The sequence below is a fragment of the Heptranchias perlo genome, chromosome 4 (assembly GCF_035084215.1).
Source record: "Heptranchias perlo isolate sHepPer1 chromosome 4, sHepPer1.hap1, whole genome shotgun sequence".
Taxonomy (NCBI): Eukaryota; Metazoa; Chordata; class Chondrichthyes; order Hexanchiformes; family Hexanchidae; genus Heptranchias; species Heptranchias perlo.
This window is the reverse complement of record NC_090328.1, coordinates 88,882,194-88,895,802: the sequence shown is the minus strand read 5'-3', so window position 1 is coordinate 88,895,802 and position 13,609 is coordinate 88,882,194.

The window sequence follows — 13,609 nt, the reverse complement described above, 5'->3', positions numbered from 1 at the left end:
TGTCATTGACAATCTGAATTCATTCAGAAGCCCTAAAGTTTGAATTCAGATGCCAAAGTTGGATGAAGCTGACGCCCAGAGTTGAAGTGCTGAAAGCTCTTCTTTAGCAAAGGAGTAATACCACCGCTTCACTGTGTCATTTATCAATGTGAAAATATAACTTTTATTAGCACAGTCTGAAAATCATACAAGCATTTTAAATAGAGGACAATTTATGAGGGAGGAAGAAATTGAGGGCATTTTAACCATTGGACAGGGCTGATAGCTCACAAACAAATTTTAAAAATAAATATTCTTCATATTCCGTCTTGCACACAATGTTCTGTTCATCATCCACTAACGAGCAATTTCTGTAACATTAAAAATTATTTTTGTGTGCAGATATTTAACTTTTCTTAGCTCTCCTACATTTTTTTTTGTTGTAAGTTACTGTTTGTCTTCAGGTCCACTTGGACATCACACCTCTGCTGCTGAGACAGCAGGCACCCATCCTGCTACTTTCCCTGCCAGTCTTCCTGCTGTTGAAAAAGTAAGGCTCCCAGGTGTGACTCTCCTTGCTGATTTTTCATCCCTAACATTGGAGACACTGTCCAGTTTGGCTCAGATCAGGGTCTGAGCAGAGCAGGGATCAAATCTGGATTAATCCGTCACTCCTTGTCACAGAACATTACTCCCCTAACACTCAGCACAGCTGTGTTGTCTCAAATTATTTGATTTTTGAAATCAAGACTTAACACATTGTCTCCTTCTCTAACTCATTCTTTGGCAGGACCTCAAAACAGTAAAACTCCCTACTTCCCTCAGTTTTCCGTTGTTTCCACAATCTACAGACTTTTGAAATGCAAGCTTGGTATCACTTAACCACTATTTATCTATCTCACCTTCTATTCCACTGCTTTCAACATTTGTCATGTCTTACAGTAAGGATATTAACCCTTCATCTAAGTTTCTTAAGATTAAACCATCTCTTACAACCATTGTAACAGTAGCATCATAAAATTGTTGGCCAGTTGCATCAAAAATGAGGAGTCATGTGCCATATTTGCATAATTATAGCAGCCCATTTTGTGTCAGATATAATCTGGTTTCTTTAAGACAAGTGACTCTCCTCAGACGAGATTTCTGTCCCCTGTACACTCCCATGTTGCAGTTCAGTTTGGCTCAGATGCTGCTTTGCTCATCCTTCTAGCTTTGATTGCTATTGCTTTATATATTTCACGATAAGAGCTTCTTTAGCTGTGTTTCCTCTAAATGGCATTACATTGTCCCAATGAGAATACTAATGGTATAACAAAATATATAAATTCTTCATGTTAAAAACATTTTTAAATAAAACAATTTTGTACATACATTAGAGCTTTCTGCATAATATAGTTCTGGAAGCACTTTTGAATAGGAAATGATGTGAAAATCTATTATGTTTTGCATGGTTTTATACAGCTTGTACATATTTCATACATCTTCACATGTAGATTTTTAACTGCAAATTTGATTGTATATTTGGTTGATTTTCTTGTCCAATACTACACTTATGACATCCTGTAAATTGTGTGGCTAGAGCTTGAATTCTCAACAGGATAGGTTAATGGCTACATCTTTATTAACACGTATAATGTAGTCTTGTGGTTTATTACAACTTTGATAAATTATTTTTTCCTCATGTTTATATTATTCTTTTGCTATAATAGTTCACTACTTCGGGCACAAAATAAATTTCTAGAATTGTTTCCCTGAAAATGGTACAAGATTGAAACTGGAAATCTGTCAGCACTTAGACAACTGAAATGCACCAGTAAAGGATGTACTGAAAAATAAAGCAGTTTTTCCACTTGTTTTACTATTATTACTGAGTACTGTGCTACTTTTTTACATAATCAGAAACAGAAAAATGCTTTAAGGTCTTTGCTAATGAGGCTTTTTTTTATTCTTGGCCAAAGTTCTAGGACTGGAATTGATTAGAAATGTAGATTATGTGGCTGTGAAATAACTGTCATAAAACTGCAGCACCTGGAGTGAACTTTTTTTTGTATTTTTTTTCCTATGGGAATTACCCCAAATAAAACTTTTGAAATGGATAAAAGTGATTTTGTTTACTTCAACTCTTTTCACCCAAACCATGACGACCTTAGTTACAGTAAGATCTGAGTCAAGTTAATGACCAACACCCAGATGAAAATTTACCAATCGTTCACTTACTTGGAAATCTGGTGTGTTTGAAGTTTCCACACTGGAAGTACGTCTGATCAATATTTTAGTGAGCAGAGCAGGAAAGTTTAGGCACTTAAGGTTAGTCTTTAGTCAGATACAACACTCAGTGGTCACGTGAGGGTAAAAAATATTTTCAATCCACGATTAAAGCAAACAGTGTCTATGGTTCTCAAGATTTGTCTAGAATATTTGTCTCAAATATTCAATCTTTTACACATTCAAATGCTTCTACAATATAAATGCGCATTGTGGTCAGTAATACAATAGATCGGAGATGTGTTTTGGGGGCTTCAAACAAAGTTTAATCAATGTTCTTATTAATTTGCACATATCTGAAACTACAGATACTAACAGATCTTGATGTTCTGATTTAGGATTCATCCACTAGTGAGCCAACGGTACTACCATTTTCAAGTGTGCAGGCCCAAAACAGGACAAAGCAGTAAATAAATAATAAATGCGAATAGGACCAAGTCACTTGAGCTTTGAGGGCCAGATTGTCAAATTTGGAGGCTACATGTCACCCTATGACTGCAAGTGAGACACCCCGACAATAGATGATTCTGGAGGACCAGTAACAAGCACTAGACTAATTCAAATTATTCATTTGTTCTACATGAGCAACCTCATCATAAAAACAAGCTTTCAGCCTGTTATTACCATCAACCATAGTGCCCACCTCTGTAGTAGTGTGCAATATATTCATTTATCTATTCAAATGAATCTGTGGTGGATAATTTTGAAACATTGTGCACAATATATGAAAAATCAATTTCTTGTGGCTTCAAACTATTTTCTTCATCAGCATGAGAGAGCGTGAGAAAAATAAATTGGCTTTACAGTGCTGATAAAAAATTAAATGATTCACAATACCTGCTTTAATTCAAAGGTAATAATCTCTGGATAACTACCTGAGCCACACGCAAATTAGCATAGGGACAAACAGATTAGATGGTTAAATGCGTGGCTGAAAGCGTGGTGTGGGATGCAGGGGTTTCAATTCATGGGCACTGGCACCAGTACTGAGGAAAGAGGGAGGTTGTTCTATTGGGATGAGCTCCACTTATTATGGGCTGGGTCCAGTGTCCTGGCAAATCAAGTAACTGGGGTGGTAGATAGGGCTTTAAACTAATAAGTGGGGGGTAGGAGTTCAGGTAAGGGTAAATTTATAAGTCTAAAGAGAAAAGTCAAGGCTGTAGAGCAGAGGAGCGATTTGGGTAAAAACAAGCAGAGTGTGTCAGGAAGGGACAGAAAGTTTAACAAAGGTAATAGGGCATTAGTGACTAAGGTCACATCAGGGAAAAATAGTAAAAAGTTAAAATTAAAGACGCTATATCTGAATGCATGAAGCATTCGCAACAAGATAGATGAATTAATGACACAAATAGAGATAAATGGGTTTGAACTAGTAGCCATTACCAAGACGTAGTTGCAGGGTGACCAAGGTTTGAAACTAAATATTCCAGGGTACTTGACTTTTAGAAAAGATAGCAAAATGGAAAAGGAGGGGGGGGGAATAGACCTAACAATAAAGGATGAGATAAAGAGAGTAGTGAGAAAGAATCTTAGCTCAGAAAATCAGGATGTAGAATCAGAATGTAGTATGGGTGGAGCAAAGAAATAACAAGGGGCAGAAAACACTGGTGGGAGTAGATAATAGGCCCACGAACAGTAGTTATAGCATTGGACAGAGTATAAATCAGGAAATTAGAGGAGCGTGTAACAAGGGTAATGCAATAATCGTGGGGGACTTTAATCTTCATAATGACTGGGCAAAAGTAGTTTGGACGACGAGTTCATGGAATACATTCGAGACAGTTTTCTAGAACAGTATGTCGAGGAACCAACTAGGGAACAGATTATTTTAGATCTAGTATTGTGTAATGAGACAGGGTTAATTAGTAATCTTATAGTAAAGGATCCTCTGGGGTAGAGTGATCATAATATTAAAGGATTTCATATTGAGTTTGAGAGTGAAGTAGTTAAGTTCAAAACTAGGGTCTTAAATTTAAACAAAGACAATTATATAGGTATGAGGGGCTAGTTGGCTAAGGTTCAGCGGGAAATTAGATTAAAACATATGACAGTAGATAAGCAATGGTGAACATTTAAAGAAATAATTCATAATTCTCAATAAATATACATTCCCTTGAGGAATAAAAACTCCACAGGAGAAATGTTCCAACCGTGGCTAACTAGAGAAGTTAAGGATAGTATTAGATTAAAAGTAGAGGCTTACAATGTTGCCAAAAAGAGTAGTAAGCCTAAGGATTGGGAGGGTTTTAGAAATCAGCAAAGGATGACCAAGAAATTGATAAAGAGGGAGAAATTGAATATAAGAGTAAACCAGCAAGAAATATAAAAACAGATTATAAGAGCATCTACAAGTATGTAAAAAGGAAGAGATTAGCGAAAGTAAACGTGGGTCCCTTAGAGATAGGAGAGATTACAATGGGGAATAAGGAAATGGCAGAGACATTAAACAAATATTTTGTATCTGTCTTCACAGTAGAAGACACAAAAAACGTACCAGAAATAGTCGGGAACCAAGGGTCTAATGAGAGTGAAGAACTTAATGTAATTAAGATTAGTAAAGAAAAAGTACTGGAGAAATTAATGGGACTAAAAAACAACAAATCCCCTAGACCTGATGGCCTAAATCATAGGGATTTAAAAGAGGTGAGTGCTGAGATAGTGAATGCATTGGTTTTGATCTTCCAGAATTCCCTAGATTCTAGAACGGTCCCCATGGATTGGAAGGTGGCAAATGTAACCCCGCTTTTCAAGAAAGGAGGGAGAGAGAAAACAGGAAACTATAGGCCAGTTAGCCAGACATCAGTAGTAGGGAAAATGCTAGAATCTATTATTAAGGACACAGTAACAGGGCACTTAGAAAATCATAATATGATTCGGCAGAGTCAACACGGTTTTATGAAAGGGAAATCATGTTTGATAAATTTATTTTTTTGAGGGTGTAACTAGCAGGGTAGATAAGGGGGAACCAGTGAATGTATAATACATAGATTTTCAAAAGGCATTCGATAAGGTGCCACACAAGAGGTTGTTACATAAGATTAGGGCTCACGGGAATGAGGGTAATATATTAGCATGGATTGAGGATTGGTTAACGGACAGAAAACAGAGAGTAGCAATAAATGGGTCATTTTCGGATTGGCCGTTGTAACTAGTGGGGTGCTGCAAGGATCAGTGCTTGGGCCTCAGCTATTTACAATATATATCAATGACTTAAATGAGGGGACTGAGTGTAATGTATCCAAGCTTGCTGACAATACAAAGCTAGGTGGGAAAGTAATCTGTGAGGAGGACACAAAGAGACTACAAAGGGATACAGACAGGTTAAGTGTGCGAGTGAGATGGAGTATAATGTAGGGAAATCTACATCCCAAAGTACTAAAGGAAGTGGCCCTGGAAATAATGGATGCATTGGTGATCATCTTCCAAAATTCAATAGACTGTGGAACAGTTTCTACAGATTGGAGGGTGGCAAATGTAACCCCACTATTTAAAAAGGGAGGGAGAGAAAAAACAGGGAATTACAGACTAGTTAGCCTAACATCAGTAGTGGGGAAAATGCTAGAGTCTATTATAAAAGATGTAATAACAGAACACTTGGAAGGCATTAACGGGATTGGACAAGGTCAGCATGGATTTATGAAAGGGAAATCATGCTTAACAAATCTACTGGAATTTTTTGAGGAGGTAACTAGTAGAATAGATAGGGGAGAACCAGTGGATTTGGTTTATTTGGATTTTCAGAAGGCTTTTGATAAGGTCCCAAACAAGAGGTTAGTGCGCAAAATTAAAGCACATGGGATTGGGGGGAATATACTGGCATGGATTGAAAATTGGTTGACAGACAGGAAACAGAGAGTCAGGATAAACAGGTCTTTTTCTGGGTGGCAGGCAGTGACTAGTGGGGTTCTGCAGGGATCAGTGCTTGGGCCTCAGCTATTCAGAATATATATCAATGATTTGGATGAGGGAACTAAATGTAACATTTCCAAGTTTGCAAACAACACAAAGCTGGGGTGGAATGTGAGCTGTGAGGAGGATGCAAAGAGGCTCCAATGTGATTTAGTTAAGTTGGGTGAGTGGGCAAGAACATGGCAGATGCAGTATAACGTGGATAAATGTGAGGTTATCCACTTTGGTTGTAAAAACAGAAAGGCAGATTATTATCTGAATGGTGATAGATTAGGAAAAGGGGAGATGCAACGAGACCTGGGTGTCCTTGTACACCAGTCGCAGAAAGCGAGCATTCAGGTGCAGCAAGCAGTTAGGAAGGCGAATGGTATGTTGGCCTTCATTGCAAGAGGATTTGAGTACAGGAGCAGGGATGTCTTACTGCAGTTATACAGGGCCTTGGTGAGACCGCATCTGGAGTATTGTGTGCACTTTTGGTCTCCTTATCTGAGGAAGGATGTCCTTGCCGTGGAGGGAGTGCAACAAAGGTTCACCAGACTGATTCCTGGGATGGCAGGACAGACGTATGAGGAGAGATTGGGTCGACTAGGCCTATATTCACTAGAGTTTAGAAGAATGAGAGGTGATCTCGTCGAAACATATAAAATTCTAACAGGACTGGACAGACTAGATGCAGGGAGGATGTTCCTGTTGGCTGGGGAGTCCAGAACCAGGGGTCACAGTCTCAGGAAACGGGATATGCCATTTAGAACCGAGATGAGGAGAAATTTCTTCACTCAGAGGGTGGTGAACCTGTGGAATTCTCTACCACAGAAGGCAGTGGAGGCCAAGTCATTAAATATATTCAAGAAGGAGATAGATATATTTCTTAATGCAAAAGGGATATGGGGAAAAAGCGGGAACAGGGTACTGAGTTAGACGATCAGCCATGATCATTTTGAATGGCGGAGCAGGCCCGAAGGGCCAAATGGCCTAATCTTGCTCCTATTTTCTATGTTTTCTATGTTTCTATGAAATGTGAAATTATCCCCTTTGGTAGGAAGACTAGAAAAGCAGAATATTTTTTAAAATGTGAGAAACTAAGAAATGTAGGTAGTCAGAGAGATTTGGGTGTCCTTGTACATGAATCACAGAAAGTTAACATGCAGGTACCGCAAGCAATTAGGAAGGCAAATGGTATGTTAGTCTTTTTTGCAAGGGGGTTGGGGTATATGGAGGTCTTGCTGCAATTATATGGGGCTCTGGTAAGACCATACCTGGAGTACTGTGTACAGTTTTGGTCTCCTTACCTAAGGAGGGATATACTTGCCTTAGAGGGGATGCAACAAAGGTTCACTTGATTAATTCCTAGCTTGAGAGTGTTGTCCTATGAGGAGAGATTGAGTAGAATGGGCCTATATTCTCTGAAATTTAGAAGAATGATAGATGATCTCATTGAAACGTATAAAATTCTGACAGAGCTTGACAGGGTAGGTGTCAAGCTCTGTCACCTGTTTCCCCTGGCTGGAGAGTCGAGAACTAGGGGGCATAGTCTCAAGATAAGGGGTTGGCCATTTAAGACCAAGATGAAGAAAAATTTCTTCCCCCAGAGGGTTGTGAATCATTGTAATTCTCTAATAGAGAGGGCTGTGGCTGCTCAGTCATTGAGTATATTCAAGACTAAGATCGATAGTTTTTTGGACATTAAGGGAATCAAAGGAAAGGTGGATAGGGCAGGAAAGTGGAGTTGAGGTAGAAGATCAGCCATGACCTTATTGAATGGCGGAGCACGCTCAAGGGGCCGTATGGTCTACTCCTGCTCCTGTTTCTTATGTTCTTAATGTTCTTATTAAACAAATCTGTACTTTGACTAATTTTATGCATTTTAGACACTCCTTTGCTGAATTCAAAGTAACGTTTTGTAAAAAATGTTTTCTTCTTAAACAATATACAAAATTCTGTGCTGATTGTGAACCCAGCATTTTTCTTCCACATTCAAGAACTGAAATTACTTCTCTACCAAAACTTATGAATAAGTTAAAATGCAGAGAATTACATCACACCCAAAAAAAGTCTGTTATTGAAACTGTTGTGCTGGAAATAAAATGAAAAAGAATTTCTACATATTCTGCAAATTGTTGGACTCTCTCCAGTTATGTGACAAAACATCATCACAGTACTGATTAAATGACCTACCTCTCAGCATTTTAAAGGTCTGGATCATGTCTTACTTCGATGGTCATTGAGGGTGCAGGTTTAATGGGACCATGGAAGTGCCACTAATGAATGCAATTGATCAGGGTTGAATAATGTAAATTATAAGGATTGCTATCCAAGAGTTTTACTTGATTGTCATTGGAGATCAGGAAGAAATTTTGCAGAGTTCTCCATCAGGAGATTAAATGAGTAAGAGACAGTCTGTGATCGGACAGATTTGTGGAATCTATGGAAGGAATGGGCTTCATTGATAGAATTGATCTTTTTCTTGTTCTGTACTTTCTTATGTTTTCTTATAACCCTGCCCCTAATTTTTTATTCAATTTAAATGAATAATGGAGAGTTCAAAGTACAATTCCAAACATCTGTTAAATCTGAATGTTTGGACCCTCTATTTATACACTGCAAATCCTCAAAAATATTCTTTTTTTGCACCTAATTATTTTGGACCTATTGTGTTTTTCCAGGATATCAGCATTGCAGCTGTCTCTACTCCACTCAAATAATTTGCCTTAATCCCAGTTTCAGCTAAGCAGCCCTTCCTGCGCTGTGAATTTTTCCTTTTTTCACACTGGACATCCTTTTGGCCTGTTTGAGATTGAAAATTATACAAACATATGAACAATGATGGACAGAAAAAGACCCACTGGTCCACTGAGCCCGTCTCACACAATTGCAATGCCTTGTGCATCAGGATACATACACTCCCCACCCTTCCCAAAAGCCATGTAATCTCCTGGGAGAGGTGAAAAAACAGATAAAATTCAGGCCAATTAAGGGGGAAAATCTGGAAAATTCCTTTCCGACCAGTCCCCCTTAGGAGATCAAAACTAGGTCATGAGACCACGCTGGCCCTGATCAATGTTATACAGTACCTACCTTTAATATGAAGTGATCTCTGCCCCAGCCAGAAACAGGTCCAGTTCTTGCTTGAAGGAATTCATCGAATCAGCATTCACAGCACGAGTGGTCAGCCTGTTCCACAGGTCCACTATCCCCTGCGAAAGGTACTATCTTCTAACATCTAACCTAGTTCTGGCCTTACATAAGTTGACTTTGTGACCCCTGGTCCTCCCTAACCCATTGAAGTGTAGAGTCCCAGCTCCTTGAGCCTAACTTAGTAACTAAGATGCTTCAAACTGGGAATTAATCTTGTGGCCCTCCTCTGCACCCTTTCCAAAGCCTTAATATCACCCACCATGTGAGGAGACCAAAACTGGACACAGTATTTTTTTTTATTCATTCATGGGATGTGGGTGTCGCTGGCAAGGCCAGCATTTATTGCCCATCCCTAATTGCCCTTGAGAAAGTGGTGGTGAGCCGCCTTCTTGATCCGCTGCAGTCCATGTGGTGAAGGTTCTCCCACAGTGTTGTTCGGTAGGGAGTTCCAGGATTTTGACCCAGCAACGATGAAGGAACGGCGATATATTTCCAAGTCAGGATGGTGTGTGAATTGGAGGGGAATGTGCAGGTGGTGTTGCTCCCATGTGCCTGCTGCCTTCGACCTTCTAGGTGGTAGAGGTCACGGGTTTGGGAGGTGCTGTCGAAGAAGCCTTGGCAAGTTGCTGCAGTGCATCCTGTGGAGAGTACACACTGCAGCCACAGTGCGCCGGTGGTGAAAGGAGTTAATGTTTAAGGTGGTGGATGGGGTGCCAATCAAACGGGCTGCTTTGTCCTGGATGGTGGCGAGCTTCTTGAGTGTTGTTGGAGCTGCACTCATCCAGGTAAGTGGAGAGTATTCCATCACACTACAGACTTGTGCCTTGTAGATGTTAGAAAGGCTTTGGGGAGTCAGGAGGTGAGTCACTCACCGCAGAATACCCAGCCTCTGACCTGCTCTTGTAGCCACAGTATTTATAAGGCTGGTCCAGTTAAGTTTCTGGTCAATGGTGACCCTCAGGATGTTGACATTGGGGGTTTCGGTGATGGTAATGCCGTTGAATGTCATGGGGAGGTGGTTAGACTCTCTCTTGTTGGAGATGGTCATTGCCTGGCGCGAATGTTACTTGCCATTTATCAGCCCAAGCCTGGATGTTGTCCAAGTCTTGCTGCATGCGGGCACGGACTGCTTCATTATCTGAGGGGTTGCAAATGGAACTGAACACTCTGCAATCATCAGCGAACATCCCCATTTCTGACCTTATGATGAAGGGAAGGTCATTGATGAAGCAACTGAAAATGATGGGGCCTAGGACACTGCCCTGAGGAACTCCTGCAGCAATGTTCTGGGGCTGAGATGAACCACAAACACCTTCCTTTTTGCTAGGTATGACTCCAGCCACTGGAGAGTTTTCTCCCTGATTCCCATTGACTTCAATTTTACTAGGGCTCCTTGGTGCCACACTCGGTCAAATGCTGCCTTGATGTCAAGGGCAATCACTCTCACCTCACCTCTGGAACTCAGCTCTTCTGTCCATGTTTGGACCAAGGCTGTAATGAGGTCTGGAGCCGAGTTGTTCTGGCGGAACCCAAACTGAGCATCGGTGAGCAGGTTATTGGTGAGTAAGTGCCGCTTGATAGCACTGTCGACAACATCTGCCATCACTTTGCTGATGATTGAGAGTAGACTGATAGGGCGGTAATTGGTCGGATTGGATTTGTCCTGCTTTTTGTGGACAGGACATACCTGGGCAATTTTCCACATTGTTGGGTAGATGCCAGTGTTGTAGCTGTACTGGAACAGTTTGGCTAGAGGCGCGGCTAGTTCTGGAGCACAAGTCTTCAGCACTACAGCCGCGATGTTTTGGAGCCCATAACCTTTGCTGTATCCAGTGCAGTCAGCCGTTTCTTGATATCAGTGGAGTGAATCGAATTGGCTGAAGACTGGCTTCTGTGCCTGTGGGGATATCGGGAGGAGGCCGAGATGGATCATCTACTCGGCACTTCTATTCTAACTGAGGCCTAACCAGCGCCTTGTACAAGGACAAAATAGGATGCTTTGTCTTATAGTGAATTGTCCTATAAGTAAGCAAGCACCCTATTTGCTCTAGCTATTGCTTCATGCATTGGTCATGAATCTTTAGAGATCTATGCACCAGAATACCCAGATCTCTTTCTTTCTCCACCAATTTTAGCACTTTTCCCTGAAGGGTGTCCATGTTTGGACCAAGGTTGTAATGAGGTCTGGAGCCGAGTGGTTCTGGCGGAACCCAAACTGAGCATCGGTGAGCAGGTTATTGGTGAGTAAGTGCCGCTTGATAGCACTGTCGACGACACCTTCCATCACTTTGCTGATGATTGAGAGTAGGCTGATAGGGCGGTAATTGGCCGGATTGGATTTGTCCTGCTTTTTGTGGACAGGACATTCGCCCTGCCCACATGCATAATGCTACACTTTTCTAAGTTAAACATCATTTGCCAGTCACAAGCCCAATCCCCCAGCACATTTAGATCTGCCTGTAGTAGTTGAGCATCGTTTACAAGCATGACTCTCGCACATATTTTAGTATCATCTGTAAACTTGCAGATCTTTCCCCCAAGACCTACATCTAGAAATGTGTAAGTGTGCTTGCTCAACATCTTAGGTTGAATTATTAGGTATTTCCCATTGCTTAACAATGTTACTTTTTTTAAACCCAATTATCAATAGTGTCCATATATGCCAAATTTGACTGATTCTCTTGTGGGCCCATGGCCATCCTGAAATAATTTGAGACTGTGCAAGCTTATTTTACATCGGATCTTTACAGTCAATGCAGAGATGAGACTTTTATCCATTCAGTTTGATTTGAATGCGGGGTGAAAGGAGAATGTTCTAACTCAGTGAACTACCCAATTCCAGTCGTGTACTTAACCATATTTGTGGATAGTGAACAGGCCAATTTTTTTTTTTTTTATTAAGTTAATGCTAATGATGCTAATAAAGCTAGAGCTCCCTGGGTGATTAAAGATATAGAGATTAAAATGAAACAGAAAAAAAGAGGTTTATGACAAAGGTAAGGTTCATAATAAGTAGAGAACCAACCTGAAAACAGAAAATACAGAGGAGATCTATAAGGGGAATAAGGGGGGCAAAGGAGAGTATGAGTATAGATTAGTGGCTAAAATAAAAGGGAACCCAAAAGTCTTTTATAAGTCTCTTATATAAATAGAAAAAGGATAGTCAGAGGAGGGGTGGAGCCGATCAGGGACCAAAATGGAGGTCTTCATGTGGAGGCAGAGGGCATAGCTGAAGTACTAAATGAATACTTTGCATCTGTCTTCACTAGAGAAGAGGATGCTGCCAAATATCGCAGTAAAGCAGGAGGTAGTAGCGATATTGGATAGAATGAAAAAAGATAAAGAGGAGGTACTTAAAAGGTTGGCAGTACTCAAAGTAGAAAAGTCACCTAGTCCAGATGGGATGCATCCTAGGTTGTAAGGGTGGAAATTGCAGAGGCTCTGGCCACAATCTTCCAATCCTCCTTAGATATGAGGGTGGTGCCAGAGGACTGGAGGATTGAAAATGTTACACCCCTGTTCAAAAAAGGGGAGAGGGATAAACCCGGCAACTACAGGCCAGTCAGCCTCACGTCAGTGGTGGGGAAACTTTTGGAGACAATAATCCAGGACAAAAGTATGGGCTAATAAATGGAAGTCAGCACAGATTTGTTAAAGGCAAATCATGTTTGACTAACTTGATTAAGTTCTTTGATGAAGTAACGGAGAGGGTTGATAAGGGTAATGTGGTTGATGTTGTGTATATGGACTTTCAAAAGGGGTTTGATAAAGTACCATATAATAGACTTGTTAGCAAAATTAAAGCCCATTGGATTAAAGGGACAGTTTCGGCGTGGATACAAAATTGGCTAAGGGACAGAAAGCAGAGAGTAGTTGCGAATGGTTGTTTTTCAGACAGGAGGGAAGTATACAGCGGTGTCCCCCATGAGTCAGTATTAGAACCGCTGCTCTTGTTGATTTATATTAATGACTTGCACTTGGGTATAGAAGGTATAATTTCAAAGTTTGCAGATGACACAAAACTTGGAAATGTAGTAAACAATGAGAAGGGTAGTACCAGACTTCAGGAGGACACACTGGTGAAATAGGTAGGTACATGGCAATTCTCCTCAGATCAAGTACTATTGTATATCCAAAGTCAGAGATTGTGAAAACAGAGACCAGCTAAATCGTCTTTCTGGGGGGAGGAGGAATCCTGATAACGGTCCCCAGCCAGGCCACATACACTGAACTTTCCTGCATGTATACAATGGAAGGCACCCTAGATGTGCCCTTAGCAGTGTGGATGCGCACCAATGCCAAGCAAATGAAGGACCTTTTC